Here is a 25760-nt window from a genome sequence, read left to right on the forward strand (position 1 = left end):
GCTGGCTAATAATAGCCCAATCGCATGAGTTTCTTCACAAGAGTAAGACCACTTGAATGAGTTCCATACATACCTTCATGAACTTATTTCAAGACCTTCTTGGATTCTTCATGTTTAAGACAAGTGAGGAGAGTACCATCCAAACCTCATCGATAAAGTGTATCAACAAATTTGGTATAACGTTCAGATTGTCGAATAAAGTTTTTATTTTTTTATTTTTTGATAGGTTAGGGGGAAGGGTATTGTCTTTCAAGTAGGTATAAATTTGACCATAACAAGAGGAATTGGGTCCCACTACATGAGAATTATTTGGGTATTAGGACAATCATAGGCAATATAAAACAATTCTTCCACTAGGAATTCATAACGAGCTTGGTGTTCCTGGGTCTGTAGAAGAGAAGCAATTGTCGCCATAGCATCTGAGACTTTGTTGTCAGACCTTGGAATCTGTTCAAATGGGATTTTAGCAAAGTACTTCTTGAAATAATCAATCATCCTTTTATAAGGCATTGATTTATCATCTTTTGTCTGATAATCATCATTGACTAGATTAATTACCAGTTGAGAATCGCCATAAACATGCAGCTCTGTGATATTCCATTCGATATCCTTTTCGATCCAAGTAACTAATGCCTCATATTATGCCCTGTTGTTGGTACAAGGGAACCTTAATCTATATGACTTCAGAATTGCATGTCCTTGGGGTGTTATGAACACTATGCCAGCTCCTGATCCATGTTGAGTATAAGAGCCATCAAAATACAATTTCCATGTTTGTTTTGAAACTGTGAGAACATCTGCATTTAAAAATTTAATGTGCAAAGGATTGTCGTAATGGTGCTTCAACTAGTTGATCTATGATCACCTGACCCTTGATAGCTTTTCTTTCTACATACTCAATATAAATTTCACTAAAGATCATAAACCACTTTGCTAATCTCCCTGTTAGTGTTGATTTAGTGAGAAGATACTTCAACAGATCTATCTTAGCTATCAGCTTGACTGAATGTGTCAGCATATAGTGTCATATTTCTTTTAGATGCACACACTATAGCTAAACATGCTTTTTCAAAAGATGTGTAGTTGAGCTCATACCCAACTAAGGTCTTGCTAATTTAATAGATAACCCTTTCTTTTCTTTCATGGTTTTGTTGCACCAAAAGAGCACCCAATGATACCTTTGTGGCTGATATGTAGAGAAAAAGTGGTTGGTATTCTATTGGTGACATTAAAATAGGTGGATTCATCAAATATTTTTCCAGTTTGTTGAAATCTTCTTCACACTTGTCATCCTATGTGAATGGAACATTCTTGTGCAACATATGAGTAAATGGCTGACACCTATCTGCCAATTGAGAAATTAATCTTTTGATAGACTGTAACCTTCCTTGTAGAGACCTTAGTTGATTGATATTCCTAGGTGATTCCATTTCCATAATTGCTTTCACCTTTGTTGGATCTACTTCTATGCCTCGAGCTAAAATAATGTATCTTAAAAGATTGCCTTATGTGACTCCAAAAACACATTTCTTTTGATTGAGACGCAACTTGTATTTTTCTAGATATTGAAATTTTTTATTTAGGATCCCAAGATGTCCTTCTTAGGTAGATGATTTTGCTAACAAGTCATCAACATAATTCTCCATGTATACATGCATCATGTCATGAAAATTTGTCATCATTGCTCTTTGATATGTTGCACTTGTGTTCTTTAGTCTAAAGGGAATGACATTCCAGCAAAATGTACCCCAAGGGAATGTGAAGGATGTATTCTCTTGATCCTCAGGGGCTATCTTGATTTGATTATATCTGGAAAAATCATCCATTAAAGAAAATATGGCATGTCCAGTTATTAAATCCACAATAATGTCTATGTTCGGGAAAGGAAAGTCATCTTTTGGACATTCTTTATTGAGATCTTTAAAATTTGTATATATCATGATGCTTTTATCTGACTTAGAGATAGGAATGATGTTTGAAACCCATTCTCGATAGCCAATTGGTCTTATGAACCCCACATCTAATAGTTTCTTCAGTTCGACCTTTACAAGTAGAGCTATGCGAGGATGCATTTTTCTCAATTTATGCTTCACTAGTTTAGCTCCAAGAGAGATTTAAATGATGCATTATTAGATCAGTATCTAACCTTGGCATATCTACATATGACCAAGCAAAGATTATCTATCTCTTTTTGAAAAATTCAATATAATTATGCTTCTCTTGTTCTGACAATGATTCTATTGGGCATATGATCTTTGGATTGGCTTTTGTACCAATGTTGACTGATTCTATTGGCTCAATCAATATTGAAGACCTCTCCTGATAGTACGTGGGAAGAGTGTCAAGTCTCTCATCCTCTAGTGCCTCAAGGAGGTTTTCACCATCGGATACATCCTTTCTTTTTACTTTTCCTTGATCTAATGTTGCCAATAAATGGTTTTCAACATTAGATCTTATATTTGATTTATTTATTTTACTTTTCTGACTGAGAGACTTGGCACCCCCTCGATTAGAAGTTGCATTATTAAATTTACTGGTGGAAGATGTTTTGGGTTCTACGACATTGAGATATTGAGAAATAGCATAATCATTAGGAAAAGTATCTATCTCAATGGATCCCGTTTGCTCCCAATCAATAAGCTCTGGGTGTACAAAAGGTAAAGGGTAACTTGATTGGTTAGTCTCAAAGATGGTAAGGGTCATAATGGAATTGTCAAAGTTTTTCATGGTTACTTCTAGGTCTATGATGTTACTCTCCTCAGAATGATCTCTCTCAATTAGTCTTTGATTGTCCTCTCTAGAGTCATAATCGATATCATGTTATTCCAATTCAAGTGGCCTATACTCTAAACGTTTGTCCTACATATGATTGAATTACATCAACATCAACATCTTTTGCATAATAGGATCCTTTGAAGAGGATGCTTCAGACTGATATGAGTCCCATTCCAGCTCATTGGAGTCTATCTCACTAGAAGTTTGTAATTTGAAGATTTTGTTCATAGAGATTATGAGCAACTTCTTCTTGTTTTCGACTATTCTCCTCTTCTTATTTCTTTTGAGTTTTTTTATTGTTTTTGTTATTGTTGTTTAGAAGTTGCTTTCATTTCTTTTTTATGAACTGATTGGTCTGATAGACTTATAAAGCACTAAGAGGGGTGGGGGGGGGTGAATCAGTGACACCAAAAACAATACTACTTTAAACACTGATCAGTAGATATACTTAAAAAGTTTACTAAACACTATGCATGCAATCCAAAATGATATTAAAGCATTCAAAATAAGTAAAACATCCACCATAACACAAGTGTTTATACGTGGAAAACCCAAAGGAGAAAAACTACGATGAGATGGGACTCACAAGTTAACTATCTGCAGTAATAGGTAACTGACCAGTTAAGGTCTACAAAGGTGCTTTGATAGGAGTGAATCCTATTAAAGATCCCAAATCTTTGTTAGGAGCTATACACTATTAAAGGTAGTACCTTGTTAGGAGTAACCTCGGTAGAGGATTTCAGAATCCAAACTAATGTATCACCTTGTTAAAGGATTTGTACAATGAAGCTTGTTAGAGCTTACTCAGTTAAGGGATTTGACTATTGTAGTGATTAAAAAATAACAGGTGGTGTGATCTAGAAGTAGCACAACTTGCTTGAATAGATCCTCTTTTGTGCACTCAAAACTGCATCACCAACATATTCTGCAATGCCTTCAACAACTTAACACTTGTATCTCGCATCATATCATCTCATATCATATCTCCAAAATAGTTCATCATAACGTCATTATATAGACATTTAGATTTCATGTTGGCTTAGAAATTATATCACAATTTCCTAGGTGCAGTGTATCTGAACAATCAAACATAACTCATCACAAATTACCGCCAAAATTTGTCGGTTACGGTAACTCATCACAACCAGTGATAACTCATCACACAATCAATAAATACTGATTGGAACACTGATACCGGTTGGAGTAAACCATTTCAACATGTAAATTTATTGTCCTCCATTGCTTCTTTGATGATCTCCGTTGAATCTTCAAGTTGGTGTCAAGTCATTCCTACATATACTGGTTGTCTACATGTACCGGTTTGACACTCTCTAAACCATCATAAACTAAACTTCCAATACTGGTTGCAATACAAGTAACTTTAGAAGTAATACCGGTAGACAATGTGAACATATGTGCGTGTGTACATGTTCCATCAATGACAACATATGAAGTCATTCATTACAATCATCATCAAGCCAACAATCTCCCCCTTTGGCATTGATGGCAACACTTAGAAAATTTTACAACTTTACAACTAAGTGTGCTTACAAAAATTGTACACATATATTTCTACTCCCCCTTAACAATACATACAAAAGTTTCACAACACATACATATTTCTACTCCCCCTTTGACAACAATACCAGATTGAAAATTAAAACACACACACACACACACACACACACACACACATATAGCAAAATTTATAGCAAATGTTTACAAATACAAAAACTTAAAAGTCTGTATTAAGGAGTCAACAATCTCCCCCTTTGGCATTGATGGCAACACTTAGAAAATTTTACAACTTTACAACTAAGTGTGCTTACAAAAATTGTACACATATATTTCTACTCCCCCTTAACAATACATACAAAAGTTTCAAAACACATACATATTTCTACTCCCCCTTTGACAACAATGCTAGATTGAAAATTAAAATACACACACACACACACACACACACACACACACACACACACACACACACACACACACACACACACACACATACACACATATAGCAAAATTTACAGCAAATGTTTACAAATACAAAAACTTAAAAGTCTGTATTAAGGAGTGTTCACTTCAATTTCCAAGAAAATGTCACTGAAAGTAATCTTCATTTGAGAGAAATCATTTTCTCATGTTTCCAGTAAAGTTTCAGTGATCTCAATGGTTGTCATAATCTGTGCAGAAAATTCTTCCATCGCATCAATTGTACTCATCTCTGGAGTTGCCAAAACCACTTCTGCATCCTTGTATAGTCATTGTAAGCTATCCACTTTAGGTCTCAACTGGTTCTTTATCTCCTTCAGCGATAAGAGTCTCTTTGCCTGTTCAAAATCATAGACATCTAACTGGTTGTGCAAATCATCCACAAATCTGCCAAAAGCTAAGACTGACTCCTATAAAGGTATGTAGGCATTACATATCTTTTCCAGTTCAAGTTCTGTCTCTGTTTGTTCTTAACTATATCAGTATAGAAAAATGAAACCTTAGATGTGTAAGCTAGAATATTGCCTTATGACTCAATAGCTTTTCTCAAAAGATCTTTGTTCAGGGATAAAGCAATCTTCCCTGTATCAATATCTTTCATTATTTGTTCTCCTCTTTTCTTCCTGTAGTTTTTCTTAGCTACAGTCTGAGTTGCTTATTCAAGGGACTTGAGTTGGTCAGAAGCATCAGAAACCAACTGGCCAAGCTTGTCAATAGGAGTTGACAAATTCCCTATAGCAATCTCTGGTAGAAGACTTGACAAAATTTCCACTATAGTTTGGATGGTTTATGCTTCCTTCCTTTTTTCTTTAAGCCTCTTCTTCTGTGCTTTGGATTGCATCACATTTGCAATCTCCAACAATTCTGATGCACTCATGTTGTCAACATCTATAAGCCCTTTGATGCCAAATGAGTCATCATCATCATCATTTCATTGTTTCACTAATGCCTTTTCTGGTTCAGTAGATTTCACCTTCTCAGTTTTCACTTCCTCTTATTCTTTCTCCTTTTCTTGTTCAAAGGATTTCTCAGCAACTTTTGCAACGAGTTTCTCCTGAGTAGCCTGTAAAACCAGTGGGAGTTGTGGTTTCACTTGTTGATCTTTTACTAGTGAAGGTGGTGTTAGGTCTCGAAGACAACTGAGAGGGGGGGGGGGGGGGGTGAATCAGTTGTCTAATAAATTCAACCAGAATTAACTTAACCAAAACTTAAAGCTTAATACCAGTAAACCAAACTTTATGCCGGTAGACAGTCTTAACAGTTAATTTAAATACCGGTAAAGATTAATGCATGAAATAGAAAGACAACAACATCCATAACACACAACACCAATGTTTGTATGTGGAGACCCTGTAAGGGGAAAAACCATGGTGGGAAGCCTTACCCACAATCAAATGATACTACTGCAGATAATATGTGTTCACAATAAGGATTCTGCACATGCAGAAAGGCCAACTGCCTAGAGCTCACTGCTTAATCACAAAATGAGAGTCACATTGACTACAATTAGATGGTTAAATCCAATGATAATGTACTGCATAAAATAGCATCTTCATATGCTGGATTTAGCATCGGTGTAGTTATGATTGCCTTCACAAAATCCTCCTTCAACCTTCAAATGACGTCTGTGTGTATAGCTCTATTTATTTTCGCATATACTCTGTTACAATTCTTTTTCCCAATCACATATCAATCTTACAAATAAGATCTTACTTATATACCATAACCTAAGACCAATTGAATAGGTTGGCTCACTAAAAGATATTACAATAAAATCAATTACAAACAAATCAATATCTGACGCATGATGTCAGTTCAAATGCATTTACAACAATAATAAATCATCTCCATAATGTGTCGTGCTGATCTGGAATAGATAAGTCTGTCGGTGCTTATCCTGGACCTATTATGCCGGTAACAACAAATATGCAAAACTGAATAAAAAAATAACTAGATCACCAAAACAAAGTGATCGAATAATATCTTCAACATAACCAAGTAGTTTCCAAGTCATTCCAAGTGTCGGTGAACAATATAATTTGTCAGTGAACCAAATACTAGTTTCTTGCATAATTCTCTGTCTTGTCAGTGAACATAACCAAAATCTCCAAGTGTTGATAAGTGTTGATAGGTGATGAAAATTTTGACAAGTGTTGACATCAATGACAAAACTATATCAACATATCCAAAATACCACCAGGTGGAATATCCATACTTGGTTGAGTTGTCGGTATATCCACTGCATTAACCTGTGAATCAATAATAACCGGTGGCTGCTTATCCGGTTCAATAATATTCCCAGATAGATCAATGGAATCCTGTATTTCATCAACAAAAATTACCCGTTGGGAAGTAATGTCATCCTTCTTCTTGATAGGATAGACAATATCAGCTTGTAATATGTCTTCCTCATCCTTTTCCGGTCCTTCCATAGTATCTTGCTCATTAGCCTATTGGGACTCTATTAGTTTACGCCTTTTTTGAATGTCCCTTGCTATTTGATGAGTCTCAACTTCAATAGATTGGATCTTTCCACTTAAAAGCTTTAATCTCCTTGACTTAAAAGGAAATTATGTTTTGTGTTTATCAAGCAATGCAATTAACTCATATTTAGACAAATCAGGAAAATATTGCATAAACACATTATCAATAATTTCTTTTTCTTTCTTCACAACTTCTTCCCATTTATTCAAAAGAATTGAATATAAAGAATCAGAAATATCCTTCATAAGATCATGAGGTAATTGATTGTAATGACACAAATAGTTGATTACCTTTTGAACAATTTGTTCCTTTTGATCTTCATCAAATGAATCAAAACATTCTTTAACATTATCAAATCTATTCCTTCCCAATGTCTTTACCATTCTCTCAAAATCAGTCATAGGCTTGTAAGACAAATCTTTAATGGGAATACTCTATTGAGAGGTGGCTTCAACTGGTTTGGACTTCTTTCCAGTTGCCTTTACCTTCTTTAGTTCTTCCTAAGTGTCGGTATCATCAGATTCTACTTGAAGAATCAGTTGATGGCCTCTTTTCTTTGTTGCAGCCTGCTTCTTTATGTATACCTTAGGTGTTGGTTCCTTTTTAACTTGGACACTTCATGTCACTCTAGTACTTGTTGACACCGGAGGTGCTTGCTCAACCTTCTTCTTCTTCCCTTTACTACTACTGGTTGGAGCATTACTGGTTTCAACTTTTGCAGTTTTCTCGTCAACAGTATCCAATATTTTCTTCTTCTTGTCTATTGGAGATGCCAACAGGTTATTGGCATAACCAATCAATAAGTCATAATTGACTTCATAGCTCATGTCTTCCATTTCATCTTCTCTAGGTTCAATAGCTTCCATCAAACAAAAATCAGTGGTGACTATGAAAATGATGTTCTTAGCAAAGTTTTTCACCACATCCTCAGGTAGCCTTACCCTCATACTTATTTTCTTCTAAAATTTATTGAAGTACTTGTTCATTGCAGCAATGAAAGTGTTCTTAACAACCTTAATGTTGTTCTTGATCTGAGCAGTTACCAGTAGGTCTTTAGACCATTCAATATCACCAATTCTCGGTAAGAAATTCTAAAAGTAAAAGAATAAAACCAATCAATAACTGACCAAATTTGAACTTCTGATTGCTATCCTTCTTAATTGACTGAAGATTCAACATTAATTGACTCCTTATGGTCTCACATAGGTCATAATCTGCATTCTCAGTAATCATTTTATAGGTTGTATGCATTGTTGCAGATGGCACACTGTTCATTCTACTCGAATAGAATATCATGTAGCCTATAACCATAGTAGTCAGTTTAACTGCTAGGTCCTTAATGTTATTAACATAAAATGCATGCCCATCAGAGGTAGATAAGCTTAAAGTGGTTACTGTCTCTTTAGAAATTCGTCTCAGCTTGGGAACTTCATCGGTTGACCAAAAACCAGTCACATCATGGATAGCCTCCTTGGTTATAGTGTGTCCTTTCCAGATACACGTTTTCACCATGAACATGACTTAGAATGATTCTGATGTGTTCCTCTTCAAAATCCTCAAGAAATAAGTTGCATTATGAAAACCCTTCTGATAAACCCTAATATACTTAGGTTGAATCTTTCTGCTCTTATCACAAAGGGATTTCAATTGAGAATAAATTGACAAAGATCCTAAATCTTTGATTTTACAATCAATATAGTTAGACAAATCACCTTTTACAATGACATCATCAAGAACTTGAGATAAAGCATTGTAAGACACTATTCGTTCCGATTCCACAACCTCCATAGGTTCTAATGTGATCATTAGCCTCTCTACTTGCTTAGATGATGAAGCCATTCAGATAAACTTGATTCAAAAAGGGATTTGCAAAGAAATACCTTAATTATCACATGTTGCCTCGATTACTGCTTGATTACTCAAATGCACACCAGTTCCACCTTCACTAATCTTCGAATCAACTTCAATCACGCAGTTCATGACACAAATTCGTCTAAGACTAGCGAGCAATTCTCTCTTCGTCTGCAAGTGCTCAAGAATTCTCTTTCGAATGCATTTAGGGTAAAAATAACATAGTAAAACTTGATTTTATCCTTTTTACCTAATGTATTATATTCTCCACCGCTAGGGTTACAAACCCTAATACATAGCTTAATGATGCATACAATATTAACAGGTGTAAAACCAGTTGATAAACTTTCAAAAACCCGATTGACAAAAGATATCAAGATTTCACACATAATAACTCAAAATGCAAAATCTCTTACCACTCATCTTTCAAGGGGCCCGGAAGTAGATTTACCGCTATGCTCCCCTTAGCCTTGTTGAAAGGATCAATTCACTAGTGCAAGATTCTCCACATTGGGTGAAGGATTAGGTTCTTCTATAGGTTTATCATCACTCTTCTTTTTCCAGATTCGGTTCATCTCTTCTCTGGTTTCCTCAACATTTACCTTCTGCTTACAAATGATAGCAATCCATTCTAGATGATCTCCAGGGTCATGCATTGCCTCTTCCGGTTCTCCTTCTGAAATTTATAGCCACATGACCATAATTGCTACAAATGGTACAAATGACATTAGTTACCCTTTCCATCTCAAATGGACTAAACCAGTTGACATAGGGTCTCTGTCAGTTCATGTTACCCGAGTTGTCATAGGTTCTCCTCCAGTTACCATTAAGTCTTGGATTCATGTGAGGTATTGGATTATTTGCTCCATATCCGCATTCAACTGATCTATGTCCATACATTTTGCATGTGAAACAATGACCTTCAAATCTCCTAGATACATACCTAGTATTTGCATTGTAGCCTGTATTCTCATTGGGTCTGTTTCTACAAACATTTGTAGTATGTCCAGGTTTATGACAGACAAAGCAAATAGGTTTAAAAAATTTCTTACCGGTAGGCTTGTTAGCATTAGGAGCACTTTTGTCCTTGTGAATGTTTCTCTTTGTACCAGAAGACTCTCCTTTCTTGGATGTGTTAAAGCCTAGGCCAGATGTATCACCTTTCATCCTTTGTGATTGGATATGCTCATTTAGTATGGTAGAAATTTTATTGAACTTTTCCAACTTTACATTAGCCTCAGTGAGCTCTCTAGTAAGATCTTCATTGTGTTTTGAAAGAGCCTCTCTTAAAGAGGATGCCATTTCAAGATCTAGCTGTAAAGCCTCTTTTTCTTCTTTTTCAGCATGTCAATGCTCATGCAAGGTTGCATTCTCTTGTTTGATCTTTTCATTCTCTTATTTGATCTTAGCAATCTCATGATCCATCTCTTTGACAAGGTCTTCAGCTCCCCTCCTACTTCCAACTCTTGACTCATGTGGATAGTTAGGGCTTCTAACTCTCTTCTCAGATTTAGCTTTTCACCATTCATTTTTTCAGCTTCTTCAGCTAATACATTAATGTTAGCTTCATCTGAAGAACTACTATCAGATATTTCCAATAGTTGTTCAGTCAGCTCTCTCCTTTTGACTTATGAAGCTTTAAATCTGACCCTTGGAGTTTCAAGCTCCTCCTTGGTAGCTGCAAACACTCTAGCCATCTCAAAGTAGCTCATATCCCCCATGGTGGCTTTAGGGTTTCCTTCCAAGCGATTAAGTCTTAAAGAAGTTAGGCTCTGATACCAATTGATAGACTTATAAAGCACTGAGAGGGGGGGGGGTGGGTGAATCAGTGACACCAAAAACAAAACTACTTTAAACATTGACTGATAGATATACTTAACAATTTTACTAAACACTATGCATGCAATCCAAAATGATATTAAAGCATCCACAATAAGTAAAACATCCACCATAACACAAGTGTTTATACGTGGAAAACCCAAATGGGAAAAACTACAATGAGATGGGACTCACAAGTTAACTATTTGTAGTAATAGGTAACTGACCGGTTAAGGTCTACAAAGGTGCTCTGAAGGAGCGAATCCTGTTAAAGATCCCAAAGATCTATTAGGAGCTATACCCTGTTAGGAGTAACCTCGATAGAGGATTTCAGAATCCAAACTAATGGATCACCTTGTTAAAGGATTTGTACAATGAAGCTTGTTAGAGCTTACTTGGTTAGGGGATTTGATTGTTGTAGTGATTAAAAAACAACAGGTGGTGTGATCTAGAAGTAGCACAACTTGCTTGAACAGATCCTCTTTTGCGCACTCAAAACTACATCACCAACATATTCTGTAATGCCTTCAACAACTTAACACTTCTAACTCGCACCATATCATCTCATATCATATCTCCAAAACAGTTCATCATAATATCATTATATAGACATTTACATTTCATGTCAGCTTAATAATTATATCACAATTTCCTAGGTTCAGTGTATTTGGACAATCAAACATAACTCATCACAAATTACCACCAAAATTTGTTGGTTACAGTAACTCATCACGACCGGTGATAACTCATCATACAATCAGTGAATACTAGTTGGAACACCGATACCGGTTGGAGTTAGCCATTTCAACATGTAAACTGGTTGTCCTCCATTTCTTCTTTGATGATCTCCGTGGAATCATTAGGTTGGTGTCAAGTCATTCCTACATATATCGGTTGTCTACATGTACTAGTTTTACACTCTCTAAACCATCATAAACTAAACTTCCAATACCGGTTGCAATACAAGTAACTTTAGAAGTAATACCGATAGACAATGTGAACATATGTGTGTGTGTACATGTTCCATCAATGACAACATATGAAGTCATTCATTGCAATCATCATCAAGCCAACATGGTCTTGTGCAAAACCCACTGTTGTCTTGTCCTTGGCATGTTGAGAAGGAAGCTATATAGGTTCTAGAATACCTTCTTTTCTTTTGCCTACAAGACCCTTGTCATGTTGACTTCTTGTTGGTACTCCTCTTCATCTTTGTATAGCCATTGTGGGATTCCTTCATCTTTGGTTTCTTCAGATAGAGTCCTCGCCCTGACAAACGATCCATCAAATATTTTGAGTGGTTTTGAAACCATTTTTTCTTTGGTGTTGATGGTTTCCCATATGATCTAGGGGAAGGTGGCAAACTTGATCGATAATATTATCCTATTCCTTCATCCTTCAATTTTATCTTTTTCTCAAAAGTTTACAAAGTGGATATAAATGAACTCTCCTTAGGTGGTGGACTAGAAGAAGATGCTTCTCTGTTATGAATAACAATAACATCTTGAATTGGTTTGAGGTTATTGCAATATTGAAAGGGATTGGAGTCCATTGAAAATCCGATTTCTTGTTGATTATAGGGAAATTTCAAACATTGATGATAAGTTGATGGAACAACTTGCATATCATGGATCCATGGTTTGCCCAAAAGTATATTGTAAGATAGATTCAAGTCTAAGACTTGACACACTGTATCTCTTTGCATGGGTCTCACTCTAATTGGCGATACCATTGTTCCTTTAGATGAACATTCTTGTTCATCGTATGCCTTTATTGTGATCCTTTTCCAAGGATCAATTGCCTTTTTAGAAAATCCTAATGCATGGACAAGACTTAATGAACAAATGTTTAAACCTACTCCTCCATCTATTAGGACATGTTTGACCTGCATTTTGTGAATGAGGACTTCAATGTGAAAAGGGGCATTATGTGGATGTTGTTAGGATATGTCATCCTCTTCTGTAAAGGATAAACAATGAGGTGTTGTTAAATATCCCACCATCACTTGGAATTGATCACCCCCCAAACCATTAGGGATGGTGGTATCCAGTAAATCATTTTCTAGAATTTCTTTATGTGTCAGTTGAAACTTTTAAAATCTCTAATATGGATATTTGCACAAACATCTTTTGCAATTGATCCACTATGTTGTATTGTTTGGAAGTGGATGGCTTGTCAGTTGTTGGAACATGCAAAGTTACCTTAGATTTACTTCTGTTGATTGCATTTGCAGGTTTAGGTTGTTGTTCTGATTGATTGAAAAATAGGTTTTAAGGACCCAAAACCATTACACATAGCTAGAAAGAAAGCTGAGAAAATAAGAGTCCACATACAGAGTGACTGGTCAAAAGACTAGCGAACAAAAAGAACAGCTAAACAACAAAAAACAACAAAGAAACCAAGGAGACACTACATAGTAATTTTCTTTAGTAGATCCTCTGCCTTTTTCACTAGCTCATCATAGGTCACCCCAATTGCTTTCAGCTCCTCCAGGTCCTTATTCACTTTCTTTTCCTTCCTCTTCCCACGGGTGCAGTTCTGGGACCTTGGGCTTCCCCTGTTCCTTCAACGTCCAGGTCAATTTCCTAGATTTCCTTTTTGTCATCAAGCTTGCTGATGAGGGTATGGGTGTTGTTGGCTAAGATTTTCAGAATGCTGAGGCTCTACTTCGCAATGTTCTTAAGGCACTCCTCTATCTTTTCCACTTTGGCGACTGTGTCCGAGAGCATTTTTTCACTAGTTTCCGCTAGGGTTTTTCTGTCCTGTATCTCCTTTTCAATTTTCTCAAACCGGGGATTAAAGGCATCTCTGATGTCTTCCGCTTTAGCAATAGTGTTCTTAAGATCCTTGATATAATCGGCCATAGTGTTCCCCTCTCCAATGTTAATGGTCTCTAGGATCAGAACTCTGTTGCAGAGTTTTTTGTACTCATCCGCAGTTTTCTTATTCCCATCAATAAGCCATTCTATGGTTTTCATAAAACCATTCAAGGCCTCGGGAGGAGGGCCAGAAGAGGGAGTCACTTTTCCAGGGGTTATCTATTTATTTTTAGAGATATGGAGGGTGGAAATAGTGTCAGTGGCCTTGAGAGTCTCCTCCATTGTCTCCATATCCAGGTTGTGCTCAGCTTCTAGGGTCCTTGTTTGCTTGTCATCTTTCGGTTCCTTGCCAGTCTCCTCCATATTTTTACCAGTCTCCTCTATTTTCTTTTGCTTCTTCCTAGTCTGGGCTTGGTTCTTAATTTTTTTCTTCAGCAACCTCTTAGGGTTCTTCTTCTCTTTAGGGAAATCAGAGCACTCTTCTTCCGAAGAGATACTAATCAAGGGTTTGCTTTGAGGTTTTTTGCTCTTAGAAGAAGAAGGTCTTGATTTCCTCTTCTTACTACTCTCATACTCTGAGTCATCAGAGCTTTCCTCATTATCAGTCGAGGAATCATTGTCTGATTCCTCCTCCTTTGAGAAATCAAAATCAGACATTTCATCTTCTGAGTCCACAGAGAGCTACATCCGGTTGATTTTACTGGCCTTTAAATGGTCATAAATGAGGACCATAAGTCCCTAGTGCATTGCAGTATCACCCCGAGGATTTTCTTTGTAGGCTTTTAGGGAGGCATTCATAGAGTAGAGCAAGAAGTAAGGGAAATTCACCTTATCATTATGCTTAAAATGGTTTAACAGGACAAAATGATACCCCTAGACTTTCGTAAACCTACCATCTAGAGTTATATACTGCATTAAAACATAGAGAATTTCCCACCAGGGTTTTGCAAAAGCCCTAGGCGGGTAATAGGTTTTACTCAACTTTACTAGTCTTTTCTTTTCTTTCTCAGTGATTGGGTACCTTTCAATGGCTTCCCTGCTGACCTTCCTGTCTCTGTAGAAGTTGCAACCCTCCCTGTTGAGACCCGTAGCTTTAGCTATTAAATCTTTGTCAGTTTCCACTAGTTGGTCGCCCATTTTAAGCATGCCCTTCTTCCAATTTCTGCAGAAGAAGCTAGTTATCATTCCATCATGGCCGTGGAGTCTCTCAATGAAGCTCGAAAGACCACCCTTCTGCAAAATTTCCCACACCTCTTCTTTCTGTTTCCACTCCTTGCAACTGCTTGGCTCATATCATCTCCTATTTCCGCCCATGGTGTCGTTTCTCACAGCCAAGTTTTGATTACAGAACTGGTAAAATAGAGAGATTTTCGGAGCTAAAACAAATACCCAAAAAGTGTGTGTGGCATTAATGATCTGATAGATTATAAAACACGTTTTGCTGGCTTTGATGTTATAATGAGTAATTACCTCATTATAGAAGTAACTTGAAGTGCTTACTTCAGTACTTATCATAATTGCCCTATCAATCAAGAGTCTTTGGGGTACTTTGATATCTTTCATCAATTATTATTTGTCTGACATCTTCGGGGAGACCGCTCTCACCTAGCCACGTGGTAATAGTCTCATTCTTAACTGCCACATTTGCAGCCCAATCAGCAGAACAGTTGGCCTCCCGATAGATATGGGATATATGGCATTTTTTGAAGGTTCTAATGATTTCAATAGCAGAAAAAAATTATATTGTGAATCGACCAAGAGGGCTTTGAAGTCCCATTGAGGAACTTTATTATATTATTAGAGTCCCCTTCTATCCAGAGATAGGGACAGTTCCATTTTTTGGCTAGAATAATGCCTTGAAGGGCTGCCATAGGTTCCGCTTTATGATTGGTTTGAGTACCAATAGGGACAGTAATCATACCTTTGCAAATGCCTATGTAGTCTCTGAGAATAGCTCCACAACCTGAGGGACCTGGGTTTCCTTTGGCTGCACCATCAAAATTGATTTTGAGCCAGCCTTGGGGAGGGCTTTGCCATTTAGCTTCAAGCCTTTTATTGTAGCTGAGATTAGGACCATCAATGATCTTCATATTCCAAGCTCTTAAGATATTTGACTCCAAGGAGTTATTTGAGTAACAAGAGACCTCCATGGTTCCCATATTTTCCTGGATAGCCCTTTGAATTTTCTGAAAAACAATGTCTTGATTTAGGGACACATCCCTAAATATTCGGTTGTTTCTTTCCTTCCAAAGACCCCACAAAATGTGTGGAAGAGAGAGCTGCCACATACATCTCAGAAAAGAGTTAGTTCAATGAATTTGCCAAGAGGAGAACAAATCTTTGATGTTACTGGGAAACACCCAAGCTAGACTAAAGCTCTTGAGGAAGCTTTCCCAAACAGAGGTTGAGAAAGAATAGTGGAGGGCAAGATGGTCCACTGACTCTTCCTCTTGAAAGCACAACACACACCTGTTTGGAAAGGCAAAACCTCTGCATTTTAGGTTGTCAACAGTAAGGATCTTATTTTGGAGAATAGTCCAGAAGAACAAATTGATTTTGGGAGTGAGACCTTTTAACCAGGCTTTTGACCAGAAGGGATTCATAGGAGGGGAGTGGGAAAGGATAAAATACATCGAAGACACAGTAAAAATGCCTTTGGGTTCATGTTTCTAGATCAGGGAATCCTCTTCCTTATTCAGCCAAATAGTAGACAATTGGGTTTTGAGCTTAGAGAGACTAGGATGAATACTATCAATGTTCTGCCAGTTGTTCCCATCCCAGTAATCTGCCACTAAGGTACCAAAAGAGCCAATACAGGAGGGGGCATGGGAAGCCCACTCATAGAAATCCATAAGGGGTTTGTCAAAAAGCCAGGGATCCTCCCAGAATCTAACTTTTCTGCCATTTCCAAGTTTCCATGTCACTCCTTTAGCAATCACATCTTTACATTTAGAAACATGGTTCCAGATATGGGATCCATTTATGCTGAGATCCGAATTAAGAAAAGAAGAAAGAGAAGAGGACAGAAGAGAATACTTACTTCTCCAAATTTTGCACCATTCAGAATCAGAGTGAAACCATCTCCAAGCTTGTTTAGACAAGAGAGATTCATTTAAAGTGCGAATCCTCCTGAGCCCCAGACCACCTTTTCTTTTCGGCTTACAGACCTGATCCCATGCCACCAAGGACATTCTTTGCTTTTCCTCAACCCCAAACCATAGGAATCTTCTTTGAATTTTCTCAATAGATTCAGCATACTTGACTGGAATTTTGAATAGGCTAAGAGCATAAATGGGGATACTTTGAAGAGTAGCCTTAAGGAGAAGGAGCTTACCAGCTTGACTTAAGAGAGCCCCTTTCCAACCTGCAAGTTTTTTGTGAAATTTATCAACTAGAGAACTCCAAAAGGAGTCAGGAGGGGCAATCCCCATGGGGAGACCAAGGTAGGTATCAGGAAGGTCAGCAATCTTACACTCCAGAATTCTGCTGATCCTTTGTTGTCTTCTCTCAGGGGTATTAATGAAAAAGACATCACTTTTGGCCCAGTTAATAAGATGCCCCGTAGCAGAAGCATATTTACACAAGGTACTCTTCAGAACTTTATCTTCTGAGATGCTTGATTCCCCCATAATTATTGTATCATCAACAAATTGCTGGTGTGAACAAATAAGGTCAGTAGAAGAAGGTTGGAGGCCCTTAAAGGATCCTTGCTACACCAAGTTTTCCATGGTCCGACCAAAGCATTCTGCCATAATAATGAAAAGGATGGGGGAGATAGGATCTCCTTGCCTAAGACCTCTCGAAGCTTGGAAAAAAGATGATGGAGAACCATTGACAAGAACAACAAAGGACACAGAAGTGGTAAGTTGGGAGAAAAGATCCACAACTCTTGGGGCAAACCCAAAGGAAGTGAGAACTTTCAGAAGAAGAGACCAGTCAACCCTATCATAGGCTTTGGAGAGGTCGAGCTTAAGGATGAGACCCCGCTTCTTCACTTTAATAAGAGAGTGGATATTCTCGTGGACAGTAATAATGGAATCGAGAATTTGTCTTCCAGGAACAAACCCATTTTGCTGGTGTTTAATTAAGGCAGGGAGGATAGACAAGAGTCTAGAAGTCAGGACCTTTGATATGATCTTGTAAAAGGAGTTGCAAAGGCTAATAGGTCTGAACTTGTCCAAAGAATCAACACCTTGAATCTTGGGGATGAGAGCAATAAAAGTACCATTGATTTCCTTCAAGAGTTTTCTAGCCCCAAAGAATTCCTTAACCCCATTAGCAACATTAGTCCCGATAATGTCCCAAAATTCTTGAAAAAAGAGCATTGGGAAACCATCAAGACCAGGAGCATTGTTTCCATCAAAGGAGAAAACAACATTTTTAATTTCTAAGATGGAAGGAATGGAAGAGAGAAAGGCATTATTTTGGGCATCAATGAGATGAGGAATGTTCTGAAGAAAAGAAGACTGAGCTTCAACATCTAGACTTTGATCCCTCATTAGGAGGTCCGAGAAATACCTCTTAGCTTCATTCCTTATTTCATCCTCCTTGACCAGCTCCCCACTGTCCACAACTAACTTGTTCATCTTGTTGGCTGCTTTATGCTTGATGGTTGACATATGGAAGAATCTTGTGTTCCTATCCCCTTCCTTGAGCCAAATGCATCTCGATCTCTACTTCCAGAACATTTCCTCTTTAGCAATAATGTCATGGTATTTCTTAAGAATCTCGTTCTCCTCAGCAATAGAACAATACTGAAACCATCCTTCTGGATCTGGTCCTGTATTTCTTTAAGGTTTTCCTGAATTTTACTCTTAGCCTCAAATATATTCCCGAAGCTGTTCTTATTCCAGATTCAAATGTTGTCCTTCACACTTTTGAGCTTCTTAACAACTTTGAACATAGCCGTTCCCTCGACTTGGATACTCCACCATTTTTGAATATATTTTTTAATGTTGGGGTGAAGGGTCCACATTTTTTCAAATCTAAAGGGATAGTTTCTCCTTCTATTGATCATATCAGCATTGAAGGTGATTGGAAAGTGATCAGAACCAACCCAAATATGTGTAGACAAAGAACAAAAATACTGACTATACTAGTCATCAGAAATGAGAGTTCGGTCAAGGCGCACTTGAATAAGGTCATTACCATTTCTTCTATTTGTCCAAGTGAAATTACAACCATGTATATCCAAGTCATTAAGAGCTTGGGAATAAATAAAATCCATGAGGGCCATCCTACTTTCTAGCTGAGGAGGACTGCCTCCAAATTTTTCCTCCTCTTTCAAAGGCGTATTGAAATCCCCCATAACCATCCAACTAAGATTTTTGAAGCTTTCCTTAGCCTGTCTAATCCTTTTCCAAAAAGAGTTTCTAGCCTTTAAGGTATTAGGAGCATAAATGTTTGTGATAACCCATGAAGAACCATCTTTAAGATGCTCAAATTTAATACAAGAAAAGTTACTTTCCTGAATAATGATCTGGCCTTTAACAATGTTAAGATTCTAGATGGTTGCAATGCCTCCAGAAGCACCCTCAGAACTTCCCCCACTAATATTACCATTTTTGAAGAACTTCAAAGATTCAACTTTTTCTCTACTCATTTTGGTCTCTTGAATAAGAAAAATGTCAGGATTTCTATCTCTTATCATATTCCTAATAATATCATGTTTATGGGGATTGTTTAGACCCCTTATGTTCCAAGAAATTATCTTCATAGCTACTTATCGATTCCCAGCTCCTTGAGAGTTTTTTGAGTTCCATCTGCTATGTTCTTGTTGGCCTCCATATCTCTAAATTTGTGGTTAGAGGGTCATCCTGGGGAAGAGGAGATGTATCCCACATCAACTTGAGCTATTCTGCTGGATTTCCTTATTAGAGATGTCGAGGGAGTTGCTGCTTTCTTACTCCTGTGTTTAGGCTGCTTCCATTCCGTTTCTGACACAGGAGCCACTTTCGGATTGATGAGGATTTTGGAAATTTCATCTTCATTACCCCATTTAGGAGTTCTGGACTCAGTTGAAGTATTGTTTGCTGTTCTTGAATTCTAATCCGAATCCGAAAGACTCATTCCCAAAATTGCACACTTTTGGGCTTCTTGAATTTCAAAACTAGGTATGGCTATAGAAGAGTCAGTCCTTTCAACTTGGGGATCTGGGATCTCACCTTCATCAGGTTGATAGTCTCTAGCTTCCACTGCCTTGTTTTCATATGTGTCGTCAACCACTTCATCTTTCGCTTTTGGAGGATTGGCTTTGGTTGTTTCATTTCTATCTGCTTCTTGTATAGTGGGACTGAAGATAGAGTTTGAGGCTTCCTTCTGTTCCCCCAAAGGAGAAAAGCGATTGGAATTTTCTTCCTTATTTTCTGTGTTTTTAACTTGCCACACCCGTTTCTCTGGCATATTCTGGCTTTCAATCTGAGGTTTTAACTATTTAGGCTCTGACTTTTGCATTTTTGGGCAAGATTTTTCCCAATGACCTACCTTTTTATAGTGGAAACATGCAAAAGGAATAGTTTCATATTCTATATGTTGCTTCCAGGTTCCCAGTTTTGAAACTAGGTCAATCTGTTCCGGCATATCTGCCTCAGGGGCTACTCTAACATAGAACCTTGCATGGGTTAATCTTCTTTTTGAAGCAGCGACTGGGTCTATAGAGAGTAGCTCACCAAAAGAACTTGCTATTCCAGAGAAGATACTTTCTGCCCAATACTCAAGAGGCAATCCTGGGAGCTTTATCCAAACTGGAACCTGAGCCAGATGAGAATCATTCATGTTTAATTTTGGGTGCCATTTTCTTAGAACTAGGGCTGTCTTTCCCACCATCCAGGGACTCTCGCACAAGATCTTAACCTTATCTTCTTCACACGAAAAGGAAAAAGACATAAGACCTTTGGGTAATGCCAAGACCTCAACATTTCCTTTAAGGGCCCATTTTCGTTTGACAAAGGCCCTAACAACTTCAATGCTTGGGCGCGAACCCATAAATTTCCCTACCAAGGAGTTCGACATACTATTTATATTATGGTCCAGAACCTGGTTAGGGATGGAGATAGAAAACTTACCACCAGAAGGGTCAGAGATGTTCTTAACAGGAGGAAGGGAGGATTTACCAGTTGGTCTAGTTCCAAAAAGGGAAGACCATTTTTTCCCCTCCCTCCTGCTATCCACGGGGTCAACTAGTGGCATGGGCCCCCCATTGGACCCTTCCCCCAGATGCCTAGAAGAATCCACTGTCACGGCAAACAAAGTACCATCGGACTATGAGTCAGCAACAGGAACTGGGAAGTCCGGGGGCTTGTCCTTATCGCCAATAGGACTAGCGCCATTGATCTGGCCGCTCTCACCATTGGAACCAGGGTTCCCGCCTTGCTAAAAATTTGAGCTCCCACTCCCACTCCCGCTCCTCCCATAGTTGTTGTTTCTCTTCAACCATGATGACATTGACAACATTGTCATAAGTGTGAGCATAATTGACCTTTTCTTTTCCTTTGTTATCTTTTGATGTTGATGCTTCACCCTTTTTATAATTTGAAAGTGGATTTTTAAATGCAATATGTGCCTCATTTGTTTTATGTCCATCCAAAGTTATTACGTTGTTGTCTATTAAGTCTTGGATAACAAATTTTAATCTTTGACAATCATTTATTTTGTCCCTTACTTATGTGGTAATGACAATAATGATTGTCATTCCACCATGTTGGTTTGACTTTAGGCTTAAAATATCTTGATCCCAATAATGTGATCAATTTATTTTCAAGAAGGGTTTTCAAAGCCGATTCAAGTGGCTCACCAATAGATGTAAATTTTCTATGAGGGTTGGTGGAAGGTGCCCGAGGTTTGTTGTTGTCTTGATTAACCACCATTGTGTGACTTGATAGATTGAAGATGGGTTGTTTTGGTTTTTGTTATTGGTGTCAACCACTTCATCATTGATAATGTTTCTATTTCTTGACCAAAACTTTGGTTTATTGTTATTATTATTATTGGAATAATTTTCTCCCTCTTTAGTTTTGATACTCCTCCTTTAACCAAAGCTTCTTCAATCTTGATTCCATTTTTTATTTATTTTTTAAAAATTGGTGGACATTGTAATTTGAGTCTATAATTCATTTCACTATTTAAATTATCGATAAAATATCCATCTTTTCTTTTTCAGGTACAACATGAGGATACCTAACAAACAACCACCCCCACCTTTGCAAAAATGCGATGAAAGATTCTCCATTTTTCTATTTCATGTTGCATAGATCAAGCATGGTTATTTCGTGTTCAATATTATATGAATACTGAGAGACAAACTTGTCCACCAATTCTTCAAATGATCTGATGCCAAGTGGAAGCTTTGAAAACCATTCCATGGCTTGTCCACCCAGGCTTCTTGGAAATAACCTCATTAGATAGGTTTCATTATGTGCAAATTCCATACTCATTATATAAAATTCCTTCACATGATCTTGTGGATTAGTTTTACCATTGTATTTGTCATATTTAAGAATTTCACAATTTGGTGGAAAAGATGTCATGTTAAAACACCTGTCGAATGGATATGGACAAATATCTTCCAATGAGTGTCTCTTTATTGTTCCCCTTTTCATATATTGGATTTGTTGTTGAAGTGTTTGTATTTGTTGTGTGAGTGCTAAGAGGGGATTATCTACATTATTCCTTGTTTCACTGTTTCTAGTGTCCTTGATCCTATCATCATGAGTTTGAGTGTTATTGGTTGATTTGTATTGTTTTGAGCTTCATTAGTTACTGTAGTTTGTCTCAATTGTGTTACATCAAAGTCATGAGGTAATTTAACACCCAAGTTTGCCAACATTAGAAAGTATTTCTCTATCATTTTCCAATGCCTTTTCCATGAATTTACCAAACCTAGGATCTTGTTGTTCTTCCTTGATTGTTTCCTCCGATATTTCCTCCTCCTCATCATCATGTGATATAGACCGATGAAGGGGGATTTTCTTCTTCCATTGTGGATTTTTGTTTTTGTATTTTCTATTTAAGTCTCCTCTTCTGATTTATAGTCAAAATTGACATACAAGTGGCTAGTGTTTTTAAGCTTTGATCTTTGTTTCAAGTGTTAGTTTAATGAAATTTGACCAAGTCAAATAGGAAAGATCCTATTGATGAGACTAGGTTGATCTGATTTAAAGCGCTTCTTTTGTGATTAAAGATGATAAATATTGATAATGAAATTGTGCTGAAAAATCAGAGATCAAAGATAATAATTATGCACTTAAAACGTTTTGATCTCAGCCGTGTAAAATTTTTCACTTGCCAAACCCAATTTTCTTAATTCTAAAATTGATCTGATGATTATGAAAATGAATTCAACTCTGCAAAGGGTATTTGAATCTGAATTTTGTTTTCTGTCAAATGTTGGATTTTGCTCTCTATCTGATATGTGACTAGTGTACATGCTAAACTATTTTGTCTATGCGCTAAACTATGCTTCCAATGCGCTATAATGTATTTTGTATGCGCTAATATGTTCAACTTATCACTCTGATGCACTAAACTGTGTGGTTAATGTGCTACTGTATTTTATCTATTTGTTGTTCTTCTCTTTTGATTCGCTAAAATTCTTTAGCATTCTTTGTTAAAGGTTTTTGATAGTTTTGATCTTGTTTTAAAATGAAAGTTTTGTGTGTTTTCATGGATGATCTTATAAATAATGATTACAAACAAAAAAGAAAGTATTCAAACAATTATTTTATCCTATGATCTAAATATTTAGTGTATGTTCAAGGCTCAAAGAAAGCCCAAATTTCCATGGATATAACACATAGAAGACAATTCAGACAGTTCTATCCTAAAGGATCAGATCCAATGCGATAACTCAGCCCATAGCTTGGAATCTCTATGACGCAAGTGTAAGCACCCTAAGAGGGGATACCCACTATTTTTGTTGTTGAGAGGTGGCAGGTAGGGGCCTCCAAGACTAGAAGGATGACCCAATCACCCTCTCCCTAAAAGGCTACAAATCACCTATGCAAAGCCGAAGATTTCTACCTTTCCTCCAAGGAGCCTAATGGTGAGTGTTGGGAGAAAATATTCTATCCCCTTGCACTAATAATTATCGCACCAAGGCTTAAAAGGGTGGCTTCTATTTTAACGGTTCTAGTATGGCCATCTGTTCGGAGCATCGAGATATAAAATCTGTTAGGTCTCCCAACCTTGAGAACCAAGGTTTTATATACCTGAAGGTAGGAAGGAGAGCTATTCTCGAGCACTTCCGTTGATCTTGATTTTCATCGAAACCACATTTACTTTATAGTCGGTTGGAAGAACTTGGTGTTAGCCATTCCCCTCTCACCCAACCTTATGGGCTACTCAGGAGGGCATACCTTCTAAAGTTGTTATACTACTGGAAATAAAAAGAGTGACGAGTTTGGTTTTCTGATCACCCAATAAAGGGGAGAGCATACTCACCTATTTAACCTCCTAATTAAACTAGATGCCTAATTTAATAAATGAAATAGCTCCAGCCCTTGCAGACATTGTTAGTAGTTTTTTTTTTTTTTTAGTCTTTGACAGCGTATAAAGTACCTACAAAACAGAAAGATATAGATCAATCTCAAAAAATTAATATTCTACAAACATAAAAATTTGTGCTAAAATAGAGAGTCTATGTGCTAATATTTCCATTGTATGTGCTAAAATAAATCTCATATTCGCTAATCTGTTAATTATATGTGCTAAAATATAAAAATAGAATATGAAATTAGATCTTGTGGATGCACTGAAATGTTAGGCATATGCGCTCATCTGGGCGGTGTATGCGCCAAAACAAAAGTTTGATGGGATAATATTTAAGTCTGATGCACTGATATTTGCAACAACTGCATTGAACTATCTCTCTGAGCTAACTTGTCACTAAAAACTATAAAAATATATTAAAAATGGGGATAGAGCCCCACGGTGGGTACCATAAATATGTATGCTAGAAATTTATGTGAGTCAATTTAATTAAAAACATCTAACACACATAGACATTATATCAAAGAGCTAATTAATAATACACAAAGCAAACAAATACTCCCCAATAGCGTCTCATTGTCCTCTATCTCCAAGGACATTGTTGGTCTTTGATTTGGCTCTCAATAGTATGACCTCCAAGATGACAACCTAAAGAATGAGTAGCTACACTATGATCCTATGATCTACATGATTGCTATGATATGCTTAATTAAACTATGCTAAATGCAAATGTAGGCTGCTATGCTAAATGCATGCAAGATATCATAAATGCAAGATTAAGAATGCAAGATTAAAGATGCAAGAGAGATCATGAATAAAATTTGGGGGTATTTAGAACTCTTCCAAGATATGAGCTGAGGTGGAAGGAATCAACGGTCTAGATTTAGCCTGGAGAGATGAAGGAGTTAGAAAGGGGTTGGGAAGATATGACATTTTTCATTCTTGGAAAGACAAGTGGCAAGGGAATCTCTAGCAAATTCCACACATGTCCTACAAGAGGGCAAGTGGCATGGAGGGGAAGAACATGTGCCAAGGATGCCATGTGTCCTTGGGAGAGAAGAGACACTCCAAAGGAGGTTAGGATATAGGAAGTTAGAAGAGATAGGGTTGGTTCAACCCAAGGTTAGATGGTAGGTTAGGCTAGAAGAGTGGTTAAGCTGGGTAGTTTAGGATTAGGAAGCATGTGACTAATTTGAATTTAAAATTCAAATTAATTGGGAGGGATAATTAAATAAGACAAATTATTTAAATTTGCCCATTTAATTAGGAGAATGAAGAAAATGATTTATGGTGGGAAAAAATTCAAAAATGAACTATATAAATAATTTTTTTGATTTATTTATAAGTAGAAGAATTAAGGATTTATTAATTAAATAACTTGCATATAATTAATTCTCTCCAAGCCAATTTTTATTGTATACATATCCATCAATCCATCATCCACTTTTCATTGCATTCTTATAATGCCCTTTTGATTCCAAATCCACGTTTCATCACATTCTTATGTTGGTCATTTATCCATCATATACT

This window comes from Cryptomeria japonica, chromosome 11 (assembly GCF_030272615.1).
Source record: "Cryptomeria japonica chromosome 11, Sugi_1.0, whole genome shotgun sequence".
Classification (NCBI taxonomy): domain Eukaryota; kingdom Viridiplantae; phylum Streptophyta; class Pinopsida; order Cupressales; family Cupressaceae; genus Cryptomeria; species Cryptomeria japonica.